At 43.4% G+C, this 19355-nt stretch overlaps 1 protein-coding gene across 1 annotated transcript in view; it reads left to right on the forward strand.

Moving 5' to 3' along the window:
* Positions 1 to 19355, forward strand: part of LOC126336748 (uncharacterized) — a 66466-nt gene that overhangs the window by 13053 nt on the left and 34058 nt on the right. The window contains exon 2 of the mRNA XM_050000750.1: positions 4112 to 4215. The gene's annotated coding sequence lies outside the window, so the exon portion shown is untranslated. The remainder of the gene's footprint in view (positions 1 to 4111; positions 4216 to 19355) is intronic.

Raw genomic sequence — 19355 nt, forward strand, 5'->3', positions numbered from 1 at the left:
ATCACGCCCTAACGTTGCTTCATCGGTAAATAACACAGGGGATGGAAATGTAGGATGCATTTTACACTGTTCCAAGTACAACTGCGAATTGTGTGCTCTGGGTGGATAATCAACTGGTTCCAGGTTGTGGACACGATGTAAGTGAAATTGACGTAACAGTTGGTCTCGAAGGACTATTCTTACATTCGTCCGATTAGTCCCTATGATACGTGTAATTGCACGAGTGCTGATTGAAGGATCCCCCTCCACATGCTGCATGACAGCTTCCTCAAATTGCAGCGTTCTTACCGTGCGACGGTGTCCCTGTCCAGGTAATCTGCTAAATGACCCGATCTCACGCAGACGTTGGCACACAGTAGAAAAGGTCGTATGAAGCTGGATACGGCGATTAGGATATTGTTGTTGATAAACCGGTTGTGCAGCTCGTCCGCTGTGGTGCTCTACGTAGTACGCACCAACCATATCAGTGTATTCACTCCAGGTGTATCGCTCCATTAGTAAACAGAGACAATGCACTACTACACTGGTGGACAGCAGTTGCCTACAACTGAAGAACGTAATACGCCCTCTAACAACTAAAGATCATAATACGGCCTCTAACAACTGAAAAGCGTAATACGGCTTCCATCGGTTTAAATAATCCTCATAGGAAAAAATGACATTTGGGAAAAATATTTGTTTTTATGTCCCCTACAACCTCTCAGAGTTTGTCGGTTTAAATACTTTTCACTCTGTATATTGCATCACAACTTTGACATTCATGTGTGTATATTCCTGATCCCTGGTATTTATACTTCTTGGTTGTTGGTTGGCGTTTGATTCAAAGTTTCGCACAGCTTTACATGCTGTTTGGAAGCGCTGTTTCTTTGGTATGTTTGCCACTCCGTGTGTCAATTTATGTGTGTAAGTCATAGTGTACCATCTGCTTCTTTTTTGTGTGATGTCATTGTGTGTGTGTGTGTGTGTGTGTGTGTGTGTGTGTGTGCGTTTTGAGTGTGTTCTTGAGTTTACAGCTTGCGGGGTATCTTGTATTCTGGAAATGTTGGGTTTGTTTTGTATTTGTATTTTTATTTTCTGATTGAGTCTGTGTACTACATGTACCCACACAACTAAGGAAGACAGGACTACAAAAGTTGAAGGTGTTTACACTAAACACATTGCGTGGCCAGCAGCAATACTTCGGAAAAAACCGAAGATCCTGAATAAGGGTTTAGTCAAATGATAGTATGTAAAGCAACGGCAGCTTAGTTGTATGATCAGAGATCGTAGCTTTCTTACGTGCTGCGTTATCGAAACAATATATATTTTTAGTTAGTAGAGAAAAGAAGGGTACTTGTTTAACACTAGTGCAAACCTAAGCATAGTCAGTTGCACATCGTCATCTCCATTCCATAAAAGCTACATACACCTTAAGACAAAAAAAAGAAGCGCCACCAATATATTATCAGAGTAAGTCGGAGATCCATAGATGTCATGTAAACGTACGGAGAAACAAACGATTACAATTTCAGAGAAATTGGATGGCTTAATCAAGAGAAAGAACATGACCAATTGCGGAAATCAGTATCGCTTTGGTCCATCTGTGGCACTTATAGATATTTTGGCATTGACTGATAGAATTCTTGGATGTCGTGCCAAATTCTGTCCAACTGCCGCGTTAGATGATCAAAATCCAGAGCTGGTTGTAGGGCATTGCCTATAAGGCTGCAGACCTTCTCAGTTGGGTAGAGATCCGGAGACCTTACTGGCCAATGTAAGATTTGGAAAGCATTAAGAGAAGCAGTAGAAACTCTCTGTGTGTAGTCGAGCATTATCTTGTTGAAATGCAAACGCAGGATGACTTGACAGAAAGGGCAACAAATCGGGGCGTAGAATATGGCCGACATACTGCTGTGCTATAACAGAGCCGCCAATGACAGCCAAGGGGGCCCCACTATGAGATGATTTGTCACCCAGACCAACATTCTTGGTTCTCAGGTCGTATGGCGTGCGACAATCAGATTGGCATCTCACCGCTGTCTGGGGCGTCCCCAGACACGCCTTCGCTGGTCATCTATGTTCAGTTCCAAGCGGCGAAAATTTAAACCAAATAGAAAAATATTCGAGGCCATTGAAGATGCCTTTCAGAAAATGAAGGCGAAACGGGTATAGCACAAAAATTATGTTTCATTCAGTAGTACTTAGACAGTCAACAAGCAAAAATTAACAATATACACATTGGTATAATTTTCATTTTGTACATTAATAACTAACAGTTGATTATTGGTATAGTAATTAATTTTGTTTCTGCCACGTCCTGTAGATATTAATATGCTTTCTTAAAATTGAAATGAGGTGATCTCGAAGATAAAGTCGAATTACTCGTCACATTATTCCATTTTTCGTAAGTAATAAAGCCGAAAAATATACCCAACAACAATTTGAAAAAGTATTCACATTGTTTCGTCTTTAAGAAAGGCGAGCTTAACTTCATCGTCAGGTAAGGCAAATTAAATACGACCACTACGGCAAATTATTTGATCATGAAGCACATCAATAATTTTAGAAGTAGCTACTTTTATATTACACTACTTGCCATTAAAATTGCTACACCAAGAAGAAACGCACGTGATAAACGGGTATTCATTGGACAAATATATTATACTAGAACTGACATGTGATTACATTTTCAAGCAATTCGGGTCCATAGGTCCTGAGAAAACAGTACCCAGAACAACCACCTCTGGCCGTAAAAACGACCTAGATACGCCTGAGCATGGAGTCAAACAGAACTTGGATGGCGTGTACAGGTTCAGCTGCCCATGTAACTTCAACACTGTACCACAGTTCATCAAGAGTAGTGACTGGCGTATTGTGACGAGCCAGTTGCTGGGCCACCATTGAGCAGACGCTTTCAATTGGCGAGAGATCTGGAGAATGTGCTGGCCACGCCAGCAGTCGAACATTTTCTGTATCCAGAAAGGCCCGTACAAGACCTGCAACATGCGGTCGTGCATTATCCTGCTGAAATGTAGGGTTTCGCAGGGATCGAATGAAGGGTTGAGCCACGGGTCGTTACACATTTGAAATGTAACGTCCACTGTTCAAAGTGCCGTCAATCCGAACAGGAGGTGACCGAGACGTGTAACCAATGGCACCCCATACCATCACGCCGGGTGATACACCAGTATGGCGATGACGAATACACGCTTCCAATGTGCGTTCACCGCGATGTCGCCAAACACGGATGAGACTATCATGATGCCGTAAACAGAACCTGGATTCATCCGAACAAATGACGTTTTGCCATTCGTGCACCCAGGTTCGTCGTTGAGTACACCATCGAAGGACCTCCTGTCTGTGACGCAGCGTCGAGTGTTACCGCAGCCTCCGAGCTTATAGTCCATGGTGCTGAAAACGTCGTCGAACTGTTCGTGCAGATGGTTGTTGTCTTTGCAAACGTCCCCGTCTGTTGACTCATGGATCGAGACGTGACTGCACGGTCTGTTACAGCCAAGCGGATAAGATGCCTATCATCTCGACTGCTAGTGATACGAGGCCGTTGGGATCCAGCACGGCGTCCGTATTACACTCCTGAACCCACCGATTCCATATTCTGCTAACAGTCATTGGACTTCCACCAACGCGAGCAGCAATGTCGCAATACGATAAACCGCAATCGCGGTAGGCTACAATCCGACCTTTATCAAAGTCGGAAAGTGATGTTACGCATTTTTCCTCCTTACACGAGGCATCACAACAACGTTTCACCAGGCAACGCCGGTCAACAGCTGTTTGTGTAAGAGAAATCGGTTGGAAACTTTCCTCATATGAGCACGTTGTAGGTGTCGCCACCGGCGCCAACCATGTGTGAATGCTCTGAAAAGCTAATCATTTGCATATCACAAAATCTTCTTCTTATCTGTTAAATTTAGCCTCTGTAGCACGTCGTCTTCCTGGTGTAGCAATTTTAATAGCCAGTAGTGTAGAATAACTTTCAACACTGATAACAGTCTTGTATACTCCCCTGCACTGTTCCCTTCCCGGACCTTCCCTATCTCCATTTCCCTCATCAGCTTGTCGTTTTTCTGGCGTCATATATAGTTATTTATGAGATTCTGTTATGTTGCAGGACCATGTGGCACTACCTTGGAATCTTGTGCCTGGTGGCATCTTCTAACGCTCTGTATGCCTGCGTAAACGACGACGAGGCGATTCAAGACGCGTGTCCAGGAGGTAACCTACCTTGCTCAGGACTTGTAGTAGCCACAAATGAACACACTGAAATTAAATTCTCTGATCGTCGTAAATGTTTGTCGGGGTTTTCAATTCAAATCGATATTACAGTGGGAGTCCTCAGTTCTGACCGCCAACGTTATGCATCGTCAGTGGCCGTAAACTAGTGAATAAAAGAAACGAAATGGGATTATTCTGCAAGTCCTAGGATCAGATATGAAAAGAAGTAATCCTTATCATTTCGTCTAGTATTTCAAACGTACGTACTTTTTGATCTTGATGGGCAGTAGTACATGGATTCCGGAAACAGCGATCGTGTGAGACCCAACTCGCTCTATTTGTTCATGAGACCCAGAAATTATTAGATACAGGCTCCCAGGTAGATGCTATTTTCCTAGACTTCCGGAAGGCGTTCGATACAGTTCCGCACTGTCGCCTGATAAACAAAGTAAGAGCCTACGGAATATCACACCAGCTGTGTGGCTGGATTGAAGAGTTTTTAGCAAACAGAACACAGCGTGTTGTTATCAATGGAGAGACGTCTACAGACGTTAAAGTAACCTCTGGCGTGCCACAGGGTAGTGTTATGGGACCATTGCTTTTCACAATATATATAAATGACCTAGTAGATAGTGTCGGAAGTTCCATGTGGCTTTTCGCGGATGATGCTGTAGTATACAGAGTAGTTGCAGCATTAGAAAATTGCGGCGAAATGCAGGAAGATCTGCAGCGGGTAGGCACTTGGTGTAGGGAGTGGCAACTGACCCTTAACATAGACAAATGTAATGTATTGCGAATACATAGAAAGAAGGATCCTTTACTGTATGATTATATGATAGCGGAACAAACACTGGTACCAGTTACGTCTGTTAAATATCTGGGAGTATGCGTGCGGAACGATTTGAAATGGTATGATCATATAAAATTAATTGTTGGTAAGGCTGGTACCAGGTTGAGATTCATTGGGAGAGTCCTTAGAAAATCTAGTCCATCAACAAAGGAGGTGGCTTACAAAACACTCGTTCCACCTATACTTGAGTATTGCTCATTAGTGTGGGATCCGTACCAGATCGGATTGACGGAGGAGATAGAGAAGATCCAAAGAAGAGCGGCGCGTTTCGTCACAGGGTTATTTGGTAACCGGAGATGTTTAGCAAACTCGAGTTGCAGGCTCTGCAAGAGAGGCGCTCTGCAACGCGGTGTAGCTTGCTCGCCAGGTTTCGAGAGGGTGCGTTTCTGGATGAGGTATCGAATATACTGCTTCCCCCTACTTATACCTCGCGTGGAGATCACGAATGTAAAATTAGAGAGATTCGAGCGCGCACGGAGGCTTTCAGACAGTCGTTCTTCCCGCGAACCATACGCGACTGGAACAGAAAAGGGAGGTAGTGACAGTGGCACATAAAGTGCCCTCTGCCACACACCGTTGGGTGGCTTGCGGAGCATGAATGTAGACGTAGATGTAGTACAATAAGAATTACTCACATATCAAATGCTGTAGAACTGTAGCCGTCGTTCCATAAAGCATGCGCTTAAAACGCTTCAGCCATACGGTTTGATAATTCTGTTCTCTGTGTGAAAATAAAACTTGCGCCAATGCAGTTCGGCGCAACGAGATGATGGTGTCTGACACGAATTGTCAAACAATGTGGCAGACGCGTTAAAAGCGCCAGCCTTGATGTAAAGACGGTTACGGTGTTTACGATTAATGAATATAGGATACACTCTAATATTGTCTTGAAATTGATAGTCCGTACATGAGATAAACAACAAAATAAAATGAAAGAAAGAGCAGCAAGGAAAATCTTTGGATTATTTGTTACAGATTGATAATTTTTACTTAAGGACCGTCTGACAGTGACTAAATAAAACACAATTTTAGTGCCGTACGCGTTTCGCCTTCATTTTCTGAAAGGCATCTTCGGTGGCCTGCATATTTTTCTATTTGGTTTACGTTTTCGCCGCTTGGAACTGAACATAGATGACCAGCGAAGGTGTGTCTGGGGACTGCCCAGACAGCGGTGAGATGCCAATCTGATTGTCGCACGCCATACGACCTGAAAACCAAGAATGTTGGCCTGGGTGACGAATCATCTCATAGTGCGACCCCTTCGGCTGTCATTGGCGGCTCTGTTATAGCACAGCAGTATGTCGGCCATATTCTACGCCCCGTTTTGTTGCACTTTCTGTCAAGCCATCCTGCGTTTGCATTTCAACAAGATAATGCGCGACTACACACAGAGTTTCTACTGCTTCTCTTAATGCTTTCCAAATCTTACAGTGGCCTTTACCTATAGGTTATAAATAGTTCTGGTGGTTGGTATTTCCTATTAAGTAGTAATGTTTTGAACTGTACTTACAGGCTGCGTGGACAATTTCCTGCATACCAGGCTCCTGTTGCATTTTTGGTGTTCTTATAAAAGCCAATTTTCGGTTTTTCCCCACATTCCACAGCACTACGAACTGAACGCTTGTTTCAATGCAATGTTTTTGTTTCTGTTGCCGACTGTCAAATATTTTTGCTAAAGATCGAATATTATTGCCAAACTTTCGAGTGTAATTATTGAAGCATCTGTTCGTGTATGCATTTATGCGTGCGTATATGTGCGTATGTGTGTGTGTCTGTGGGTGTGTGTGCGCGCGCGCGCGTGTGTGTGTGTGTTTGATGTGATATAACTTTTTGTGCTGTGTGTGTGTGTGTGTGTGTGTGTGTGTGTGTGTGTGTGTGTGTGTGTGTGTGTGCGTGCGATTGTGTGTGTGTGTGTGTTTGATGTGATATAATTTTTTGTGGTGTGTGTGTGTGTGTGTGTGTGTGTGTGTACGTGTGTGTGTGTGTGTGTGTGTGTGTGTGTGTGTGTGTGAGTGTGTGTGTGTGTGTGTGTGTGTTTTGCTGGGTGATCAAAAAGTCAGTATAAATTTGAAAACTTAATAACCCACGGAATAATGTAGATAGAGAAATAAAAATTGACACACATACTTGGAATGACATGGGGTTTTATTAGAACAAAAAAAAGTATTGCTAGACACGTGAAATATCTCTTGCGCGCATCTTTTGGTGATGATCGTGTGCTCAGCCGACACTTTCGTCACGCTTGGCCTCCCAGGTCCCCAGACCTCAGTCCGTGCGATTATTGGCTTTGGGGTTACCTGAAGTTGCAAGTGTATCGTGATCGACCGAGGTCTCTAGGGATGCTGAAAGACAACATCCGACGCCAATGCCTCACCATAACACCAGACATGCTTTATAGTGTGCTATTCACAACATTATTCCTCGACCACAGCTATTGTTGAGGAATGATGGTGAACATATTGAGCAATTCCTGTAAAGAACATCATCTTTGCTTTGTCTTACTTTGTTATGCTAATTATTGCTATTCTGATCAGATAAAGCGCCATCGGTCGGCCATTTTTCGAACTTTGGAAATTTGTTTTTGTTCTAATAAAACCCCATGTCATTATAAGCATGTGTGTCAATTTGTAACTCTCTATCTACATTATTCCGTGATTTATTCAGTTTTCAAATTTGTACTGACTTTTTGATCACCCGGTATATATTGTGGGCTCTGCTTCTGTGTGTGTGTGTGTGTGTGTGTGTGTGTGTGTGTGTGTCTAATATTACACGCAACTGAGGAAGACAGGACTAGAAAAGTTGAAGATGTCATTCGTTACAGAGCTAATCATTACGTGTACTTTTCTCCTTGCTTTAAATGATCTTTTCGCCGTGACCTCTCCACGTCGAAAGTGGACCTGCACACCTCAAGGCACTACTTAGTTAATGGTCCGCCCGCTCACTTCATGCACCCAGCAAGCGATACTTGCCAGCTATTCATCATCTGCTGACCACACCGCCACACGGCTGTGCTGCTACTTCTGTTTGCTGCTGCGCTCCTGAAATTTTTCTGTTATTTCTCTATCTTCTGTTCAGTCCAGTGTCACTTTTAATTGCTCACTGCACTTCTCATTTAAATCTTAGTTCCGGATCAAACCTTGTTTGGTATCTTTTTGGTATCTTCGGTGACAACTAGATTATCTTGGACGGTCGTAATACTTGAGTAAATTAGTTCCCATTCCAAAACATTGTTTAAAAGTTTTGCGGGTACGTAAGTACATAAGTAGCTTAATTGTTTTACAGAACACTTCCGCACTTCTTGCTAGTAGTTTCACTTGTAACTCGCGAGAAAATCTGCCTGCAGACCTGAACTAACGTTTAAACTGTTTAGCAGTTTGGTCAGTATTCTATAGATACTTCCAGTGCCACGATCTAAATCGAACAAAACGATGGAGTCGGTATCTCTTTTGCGGCATGGCTCTGGCACAATGAAGGACTGATCTGTTAGCAACAATGTGGGAACTCGTGTATGCGGTTGTTTTGGAGTGTTTCTCCTTTGTTGCAATACGTAATCGACGTGACAGATTTTAGGAGCGCACGCTCAGGTAAATGGGAAAAAGCGCCAAAAAATGACGCCAAACTACGCCACAACAACGTCAGTGGTGTCTGTTGTTGTGCCAACACTCGAGATGAAACACTGAAGTCCGTAACTGAGAATCGGACAGAATATCTATCACGTGACTACACCGTCATGTTTCGTGGTCCGCTACCACGTGTATGATATGATCCATTTGGTCCAGCGGCAGTTTAGTTCACGCGAATAATCAATGCGCTTCATAATGGTTATCAATTCGTAGCACGGCGAATTATATAAAATGAAGGAAATTGAAAATGTTCCACAATGATCACCTTGACGTACCACTACTAAACTTACAAGCCAGTATTTTGTATGCCTTTGGAAAAAGTTGATTAAAATTGCATTCTTATGGATATTTTCAGTAAAGACAAAAATCATTCCTTGTTGACAAAGAACGAGGGCTCTTGGGTATGTCTAACGTTACTGACACTTTAATGTTGAAGATCACAAAGTAATTTGCACAGAGGACTTGCACATGCAGACTGTAGCCATCTTTTGGACTTTCAGGAAGTCTAATCGTCACCATCATGGAACGTGTGATCATCAAACAGGCAGATCGTGCTGTCAATTAGCTGTAGTGCACTGTTTTCACGTCAGCTTTCAGAAAGACTACACCACGAGAAGATCGTAGGAATGTTCAACTAACTCTGATGAAAAGGCAGACGACAACGCATTAAAATCGTGAAGTAGTAGCAGGCAGTGGGTTGTCATTTCTCTTTTACCGTTGACACTATACCGCTTGTTGCAAAGCATCTGCTACGTTGAGCATATTTCTGTAATGTTGTCCACGTATCCATTGTTGACCTGGTGACAGGTCAAGGGAATCAGAAATTACCAATACCCATATTTCCCGGTTTTTTTGAATTATGGTGTTCAGAGCTATTACACATACCTTCAAGAATGACTTGTTGTTGTTGTTGTTGTTGTCTTCAGTCCTGAGACTGGTATGATGCAGCTCTCCATGCTACTCTATCCTGTGCAAGCTTCTTCATCTCCCAGCACCTACTGCAACCTGCATCCTTCTGAATCTGCTTAGTGTATTCATCTCTTGGTCTCCCTCTTCGATTTTTACCCTCCACACTGCCCTCCAATGCTAAATTTGTGATCCCTTGATGCCTTAGAACATGTCCTACTAACCGATCCCTTCTTCTAGTCAAGTTGTGCCACAAACTTCTCTTCTCCCCAATCCTATTCAATACCTCCTCATTAGTTACGTGATCTATCCACCTTATCTTCAGCATTCTTCTGTAGCACCACATTTCGAAAGCTTCTATTCTCTTCTTGTCCAAACTACTTATCGTCCATGTTTCACTTCCATACATGGCTACACTCCAAATAAATACACTCCTGGAAATCGAAAAAAGAACACATTGACACCGGTGTGTCAGACCCACCATACTTGCTCCGGACACTGCAAGAGCGCTGTACAAGCAATGATCACACGCACGGCACAGCGGACACACCAGGAATCGCGGTGTTGGCCGTCAAATGGCGCTAGCTGCGCAGCATTTGTGCACCGCCTCCGTCAGTGTCAGCCAGTTTGCCATGGCATACGGAGCTCCATCGAAGTCTTTAACACTGGTAGCATGCCGCGACAGCGTGGACGTGAACCGTATGTGCAATTGACGGATTTTGAGCGAGGGCGTATAGTGGGCATGCGGGAGGCCGGGTGGACGTACCGCCGAATTGCTCAACACGTGGGGCGTGAGGTCTCCACAGTACATCGATGTTGTCGCCAGTGGTCGGCGGAAGGTGCACGTGCCCATCGACCTGGGACCGCACCGCAGCGACGCACGGATGCACGCCAAGACCGTAGGATCCTACGCAGTGCCGTAGGGGACCGCACCGCCACTTCCCAGCAAATTAGGGACACTGTTTCTCCTGGGGTATCGGCGAGGACCATTCGCAACTGTCTCCATGAAGCTGGGCTACGGTCCCGCACACCGTTAAGCCGTCTTCCGCTCACGCCCCAACATCGGGCAGCCCGCCTCCAGTGGTGTCGCGACAGGCTTGAATGGAGGGACGAATGGAGACGTGTCGTCTTCAGCGATGAGAATCGCTTCTGCCTTGGTGCCAATGATGGTCGTATGCGTGTTTGGCGCCGTGCAGGTGAGTGCCACAATCAGCACTGCATACGACCGAGGCACACAGGGCCAACACCCGGCATCATGGTGTGGGGAGCGATCTCCTACACTGGCCGTACACCTCTGGTGATCGTCGAGGGGACACTGAATAGTGCACGGTACATCCAAACCGTCATCGAACCCCTCGTTCTACCATTCCTAGACCAGTAAGGGAACTTGCTGTTCCAACAGGACAATGCACATCCGCATGTATCCCGTGCCAGCCAACGTGCTCTAGAAGGTGTAAATCAACTACCCTGGCCAGCAAGATCTCCGGATCTGTCCCCCATTGAGCATGTTTGGGACTGGATGAAGCGTCGTCTCACGCGGTCTGCACGTCCAGCACGAACGCTGGTCCAACTGAGGCGCCAGGTGAAAATGGCATGGCAAGCCGTTCCACAGAACTACATCCAGCATCTCTACGATCGTCTCCATGGGAGAATAGCAGCCTGCATTGCTGCGAAAGGTGGATATACACTGTACTAGTGCCGACATTGTGCATGCTCCGTTGCCTGTGTCTATGTGCCTGTGGTTCTGTCAGTGTGATCATGTGATGTATCTGACCCCAGGAATGTGTCAATAAAGTTTCCCCTTCCTGGGACAATGAATTGACGGTGTTCTTATTTCAATTTCCAGGAGTGTACTTTCAGAAACAACTTCCTGACACTTAAATCTACACTCGAAGTTAACAAATTTCTCTTCTTCAGAAATGCTTTCCTTGCCATTGCCAGTCTACATTTTATATCCTCTCTACTTCGACCATCATCAGTTATTTTACTTCCTAAATAGCAAAACTCCTTTACTACTTTAAGTGTCTCATTTTCTAATCTAATTCCCTCAGCATCACCCGATTTAATTTGACTACATTCCATTATCCTCGTTTTGCTTTTGTTGATGTTCATCTTATATCTTCCTTTCAAGACACTGTCCATTCCATTCAACTGCTCTTCCAAGCCCTTTGCCGTCTCTGACAGAATTACAATGTCATCGGCGAACCTCAAAGTTTTTACTTCTTCTCCATGAATTTTAATACCTACTCCGAATTTTTCTTTTGTTTCCTTTACTGCTTGCTCAATATACAGATTGAATAACATCGGGGAGAGGCTACAACCCTGTCTCACTCCTTTCCCAACCACTGATTCCCTGTCATACCCCTCGACTCTAATAACTGCCATCTGGTTTCTGTACAAAGAATGACTTAGATAATTATTAAAGGAAGACTGAATGCTCGCCACCATGTGGCAAGAAGGATAAAACCTGTTGTCAACGACTTCATAATCCTACTTCCAAGTGATGCCCAACATTTTTTTAATCCGTTAATATATATAGACAAACGTTCTTGTTGGTACTTCACGTTTGATGTTTGTTCTGCGCGCCGGTGAAGTTTCAAACCGTTCTGGCAGATAGTAGCGTCAAAATGGCGTCTACATACGACTCACGTTGAATTCTTGTGTGCAGTAGAGGAACCGTGGTGAACATCCGTAAACGTTTGTGTGCAGTGTATGGCGATGCTGTAGTTCATGGGAGTACAGTTGGACGATGGGTAAAGCAAGTTACAGCCTCAGGAAATGCAGAAACAGAGCTTTATGATCAGCCACGCTCGGGACGTCCTGTTCAAAATGGTTCAAACGGCTCTGATCACTATGGGACTTAACATCTGTGGTCATCAGTCCCCTATGACTTAGAACTACTTAAACCTAACTAACCTAAGGACATCACACACATCCATGCCCGAGGCAGGATTCCAACCTGCGACCGTAGCGGTCGCGCGGTTCCGGACGTCCTGTCACAGCCACTGCTGTCTACTGTTACAGTCAGCATTGGAAGTGAGTATGCAACGATCGAGACTCTCGGATATTCGGAAAGGTACTCACGATGGGTTCCACGAATGCCGACAGTGGACCTCAAGATTCAAAGAAAGCCCATTGCATCTGAATTGTTTGAGCGTTTTGAAAGCGACAGAGGGGCATTTCTGCCACGGATCGTTACAGGAGACGAAAGCTGGGTGCACCACTTTGCGCTAGAAAGAAACAGCAGTCCATGGAGTGGCATCGTCCTCATTCACCAAAAATAAGAAATTCGAGACAACCCCCTCTTCTGGAAAAGTTGTGGTCACAGTCTTCTGGGACTGTGATGGCGTCATTCTCGTGGAATGACGTCAAGAGGGTCAACCATCTATTAAGAGATATACGTGAAGACTCTGAATAAACTCAAGAACCGTTTCTCAGGTGTTCGATCGGAGAAGAATCCAGCAGAAATATTGCTCCAACACGATAATTCACGCCCACACACAAGTCTGAGAACCCTGAAACAAATCGCCAAATGCGGTTGGACATCATTGCCTCATCCACCACACAGTAGAGACCTGCCACCCTCGGACTTCCATCTCTTTGAGACGCTTCAAGATTATCTACGGGGAGCACACTTTGAAAATGACGAGAGTGTCAGTGATGCAGTGAAAACACGGCTACGCCTACAGGACAAGAGCTTTTACCAGCAGGGAATATATGCTTTTCCACAACGTTGGCATACGGCCATAGAATGTGATGGAGACTACGTAGAAAAATAGTACATTGGCAAGACATGTTGAGTTATATTGTCACCAAATTCTGACTCTTAACAATAAATATGTTGTGAGAAAAAAGTGTCGGGTATTACTTATTGAACGACTCTCGTGTTCCATGAGGATAACGCAAGACCCCACACTGTAGTTCACATATACCAACGCCTTGAGTAATCCTTGACTGGTCTACTTGGGCTCTTGATTTAATCACCCATAATCCATGTCTGGAACGCGTTGGGAAGGCGTATACTTTCATAACAGCCTCCAGCCTGGTAATTTTCATCATCTGACTCGGCATGTATTTCAGGCATGGCAAGAAATTCCTGAAGATGACATTCTGAGACTGTTTGCTCCCATGCCATAAGAATGCAAAGATTTATTCCAGTCTGAGGAGCCACACGTCACACTGATGTTCATATCGGACATCAGTTTCGAAGGGAATGTAAGTTTAATAATCTAATAGCCATTATGTGACGAATATCTCCACAACGTTTGATAATTATTAGACTGGTGCTTCAGAATGTAATACTTAAGCTGTCCGCCAGTGTAGTAAGGTCGGTCGTTCGTCCCCTTCAAACTTAGTGCGGAAGTCTAATAACACCCCTTTCTTGCCAACATGTATTATTGATCTTTTAGATAACGTTTACGTCACAAAATATTGCTAGTCTGTAACTTTTTAATACAGATCTTTACCTTTAAGACACAGTAAAATCTATAATACGCTGGCATTCATAAACACTTCAGACATACCTTAGTCATCATCAGATACTAAATTTCATGGCCGGAGCTACTTCAGCCTGGAACCGCGCGACCGCTACGGTCGCAGGTTCGGATCCTGCCTTGGGCATGGATGTATGTGATGTCCTTAGGTTGGTTACGTTTAAGTAGTTCTAAGTTCTAGGGGACTGATGACCACAGATTTTGAGTGCCATAGTGCTCAGAGCCATTTGAACCATTTAAACTAAATTTCATAATTGGTATCTACTGTGAAAAAAGTGAAGTTATTTATTCTTAAAGTTAATGAAACTGCTCACAAAACCTTGTTATATTGGAGCATTCGCTATAATCCTTCACATTTCGTTTCCTATGTCGAATTTCACATGAATTCTAATGCCATTTTTCTGCATCCTTCATGGCTTTGTAGTAACTAAATTCTTTTATTCTTGCAAATTATCTACGGCTGGCGCCGGTTCTCCACCCCTAGCTGCTATCTTCTTCTGTCTTGACTTTCCTCAACTTTCACATTCCTTACTTGCATTGCCTTATCAACATCATTTTGCTATTTTTGTCAAGGGCGAACCGTTTTCTTCTGCTGAGTTAGTATCCACCGTAGTATCTTAATTAGTATCCTATCTTCTTTCATCCTATTCACGTGGTCAATCCGCATCGGCTGCTTTTGTCGGATGTCGTCACAGATATCCATATCCATTTTGATCCTTTGTCGGAGTACGTCATTGCTTATACTACCCATCCTAGTACACTTTGATCTCCGTCTTAAGTAATCCATCTGAGTAACAAGCAGTTTATTGTTATTTTTAATTTTTGTTAACGTCCTAGTCTTCTGCTCTGTCGAAAACTACACTCTGGACTACAGTCTTACACACTACCTTCTTCGTTGTTCTTCTTTCCTTTTTGTTCCTCAGAACAGAGTTCATTGCCCTGGTTACATGTCGTCCTCTACTAATCATACTAGTGATTTCATCATTGCTTATGCCCTATTTGTTAAATAATGCTCCAAAATATTTTGCCTCTTCCTCACCTACATTTACTTCTCCCCTTCCTCCAAATTACTTATATTTCCCGTCACAAAAGCCAAGTACTCCGCTTGTTCATGTTCATCTTCAGACTAGCATTGTTGTATCCCTCTTCACGCTTTCCTATCATGTACCTCATATCATTTTGTGCCAGTACAATCTGGTCATCTGTAAAATAGACGCTAAAAATCTTGCTGTCCTCTACTGTGAATACCGTAAGTAGTATTTTCTACACCAAGTCTGCAGGATTGCTCCTAGATACAGCTTAAAGAGGATCAGCGACAACGGACTCCCTGCTGCATATCCTTATTCACCTGAAATTCTTCTATCCAGCTGTTCCCTATCTTTATTCTTGCTGATCTTTATTCTTGCTGAGCTATTTTCAAATAATTTCATAACAGCCTTTATCATCTTAAGTCCAACTCTATCTCTTTCACCTTTTCCCACAGTTTGTTGTTGGTACAGTACCGCATGCATTCTCTAGGTCAATCAATGCGACATGCATCTCCAGCCCAACCTTCGTGCGTTTTAACATGTTTGTACCATTGAGAAGATGTTGTCCATTACCGAGCTTCCTGCTCGGAATCTTGCTTGTTCTTCTTGCTGCTTGTGACTTGTTTCTTTCTCTACTAGATCTTCCATTACTTTCGAATACAGTCTTTTAACTAACGTTATCACTTGCAATCCGCTATAATTTTTTGGATCACTACGATCCACTGGTCATATGTAAAGTGTTTCCATTCCGCTGGAACATCTTGTCATTTAATGCTCTTCCACACAGCCGCCTTAGCAAATCCAAGAATTTCAGTGGTTGAAACTTCACCAGCGCAGGATATACTGATCCCTAATGCTCACTAGTTGATAGTCTCATTGACTTGACTGTTCTCCATATCTCAGCACTGGGAGCCCCACCAATCATCCTCTCTACATGTTCATATCTTTCTTCCCATACATTGCCTTTGCTTTTTAACACTTCTCTTTTTACTTGTGGCCTATATCTAGCTCTACTTTGACTGTTATTCACACTCTGCTATTTCTGCGTCCCAACAAATCAGTTTCAAATTATTCTCATGTGATTTTTCGCTGCTTTATCTAAGGCCTTCTTTATATGCTCGTATTCGCCTTTTGATTTCTCTCTGCACTCTCATATTTGCTTTCCAGTCGTTGTTGGTGTAAGTCCTTATGAGCAAAGAACATATTTACTACTCGTAATTCATACTGCTCCAATAAATCCAACAACCCTTTCCCATTCTCATTCGTAAATCCTCCACATAATCCTATTCCTCTCTTTCCCTGCTCTGCTATTAAAATCTCCTCTTTAAAGACGATTCTTCAGTAGGAACATACACTCCGACCGTCACTGTATTAACGGATCTAGCTCTCAGACTGAACTTTATCAACCTTTCAATAATTGCTTCTCATGAGCTTACATATTTTGACCACTGTTTTATTAGACTGAAGGCTACTCCTGCTCTCCCGCTACTGGTTCTGTCCACTCCACTAAAATTATGCACAAAGGCCAGCAGATACTCACAACCAGTACCTTCCTTTTTCTGTTTCGGAAAGTACAGCTACGTCAATTTTGTGCTATCTTATAAGCATTAGAACTTCTTGCTATTTATGACGGACTCTTATACATTCCAAATACCAAAACCCAAAGTCCATTTTCATTTCCGTTCTCAAATTTCATATAACCCATCCGAAAACTGAAGCATAAACTGGACATTTCAGCTGGCTCTCTTTTTCTAAGGATCGGGAGCTGGTCCATCGCATGACCTCCATCCCTGAGTACCAGAAACGGTCGATTTTTTCCCCTATTAATTTTGCTTCATCACACCTCAGACTTCTTCCTATCATTTGGTGAAGAAGAGGGAAAAGAATAACCAAGGATAGTTCCTTAGTTCACTCAACGGCTCTTGCGGATAAGGAAAGGAAAATGAACGACATGTCGTTCCAGGAAACACTTCGTGTGTCTCCTCAGCTAGAGGCTGCGCGACAAGTTACGGAGATGATAGATAAACTCCAGTGGAAGACTCTGCAGGAGAGACGCTCAGTAGCTCGGTACGGGCTTTTGTTGAAGTTTCGAGAACATACCTTCACCGAAGAGTCAAGCAGTATATTGCTCCCTCCTACGTATATCTCGCGAAGAGACCATGAGGATAAAATCAGAGAGATTAGAGCCCACACAGAAGCATACCGACAATCCTTCTTTCCACGTACAATACGAGACTGGAATAGAAGGGAGAACCGATAGAGGTACTCAGGGTACCCTCCGCCACACACCGTCAGGTGGCTTGCGGAGTACGGATGTAGATGTAGATGTAGATGTAGAAGTGTGACCCAACCAGCAGCCAAGCTATCATCGACATAGCTCCCAGCTTCGTCTGTGCACGCAAAGTACACAGCCTGCACGGACAGTGCATCGTTAAGGCGGCGCCCCTTGGGAAAATTTTCAAAAACAAAAAATTGTTGACTAACAACACACAGACACTGTGACACATGCATCAGACTTAAAAATGCTGTGAACGTAACTTTAGGCTTTTCATATTTACTCCAGTTACAGGTCACAGTATTTTGTACCCGCAATTAATGTCGGTCTGTGACGACCATCTTTTAACCTAATGGAAAAAAATTTCAGTCACATCGAAAAACCACGTGTAAATGTGGTACAGTAAAAAGATGAGGCGAACAAGCTGCGGTTATTTTATGTAAAGTATGAGCACCACATATACTATTAGAACATACATATTGATTCTACAGACCATCTGCTGAGACGGTGAGTAGTGTTAACCTGTATGACTGAATAGTGTGTGTGGTGCTTTTATTTTTGCATAAAACCGACGAAGCTTGTCTGGTTTACTTTCTGACTGTACCACATCTACCTATTTTGGCAGGATGTGATTGAAAAATTGTTTGCTGTGATATAGCGACCCGAAACTGGAATAAATATGAAAAACCTTTCCTTCATCCCTGTAAACGTTCGCTGCGTCTGTGTCGCAGCTAACAACATCTAACCTGGTTTCCTGCTGAATCAGCTGTTCAACTCGTCAAAACAGGGTCCTCCAATTTTTGTCTTAAGACTTGAGCTTGCGTGCTAGCAACAACTGCAGGACTTCTGCGTATCTTCAACGGTATACGAAGTTTTGTGTAACATAGAAACATGCAGTCAGAGACGGAAATCTGTTTGAAATTATTCTGAATGTCTTCAGTAACTACCCTAAGCAGATGTTTGGCAAAGCAACCAGTGAGGGTGACGTCTTAAGACATAATTGCAACGGACAGACTTTAACTTTTCGGAAATTTTAAAGCAGAGGAGGATATCAGTGACCATAATACTCTGATAGCATCAGTGGCTATTGGTGTTACGAGTAGTGTGAAGAATGGTGAGAAAGTACTTTTGCTCAGGATGAGTGACAGGGCACTATTACAGAGTATGTGGGTAGTTAACACCAAATATTCAATTCTGAGAACGACTATCAGCATTACAAAAGGGTAAAATTCAAAAGCGATGTTCAGTACGCCTTCAATAAGTACGTGCTGAGCACAGTTTAGGAGATAGGTGAATAGCTGTGTTCGTTGCTACAAAAGGACACAGTGCTTCATCACAGATTTAAGCGAAATTATGGCCTAGTTGATAAACAGATGCTGAAAAAGTGAAAATGCACGTAAAGAGATCAATGAGAGAAGCGACCAATTAATTTGAAACAGAAATTTGGCCAACTGAACTCACGCCAAACCCTGAAACTTTCTTGAGTTACATGAAGTCAGTAGTCTGATCGAAAACATCTGTTCAGTCGGTCAGTAACCATACCGGGACGGAAACTCCTGCAGATAGTCTCTGCTGGGAGAGAAATTGACCTATCAGCTCAGAGAAAATTAAGAAGTGAAATAAAATTTCTGCAAGAAAAAAGAAAACGATATGTACACTACTGGCCATTAAAATTGCTACACCACGAGGATGACGTGCTACAGACACGAAATTTACCCAACAGGAAGAACTTGCTGTGATATGCAAATGAATACCTTTTCAGAGCATTCACACAAGGTTGGCGTCGATGGTGAGACCTACAACGTGCTGACATGAGGAAAGTTTACAACCGATTTCTCATACACAAACAGCAGTTGACCGGCGTTGCCTGATGAAACGTTGTTGTAATGCTTCGTGAAAGGAGAAAAAATGCGTACAATCACATTTCCGACTTTGATAAAGTACGGATTGTAGCCTATCGTGATT

Source organism: Schistocerca gregaria, chromosome 2 (genome assembly GCF_023897955.1).
Source record: "Schistocerca gregaria isolate iqSchGreg1 chromosome 2, iqSchGreg1.2, whole genome shotgun sequence".
In the NCBI taxonomy this organism is placed as follows: domain Eukaryota; kingdom Metazoa; phylum Arthropoda; class Insecta; order Orthoptera; family Acrididae; genus Schistocerca; species Schistocerca gregaria.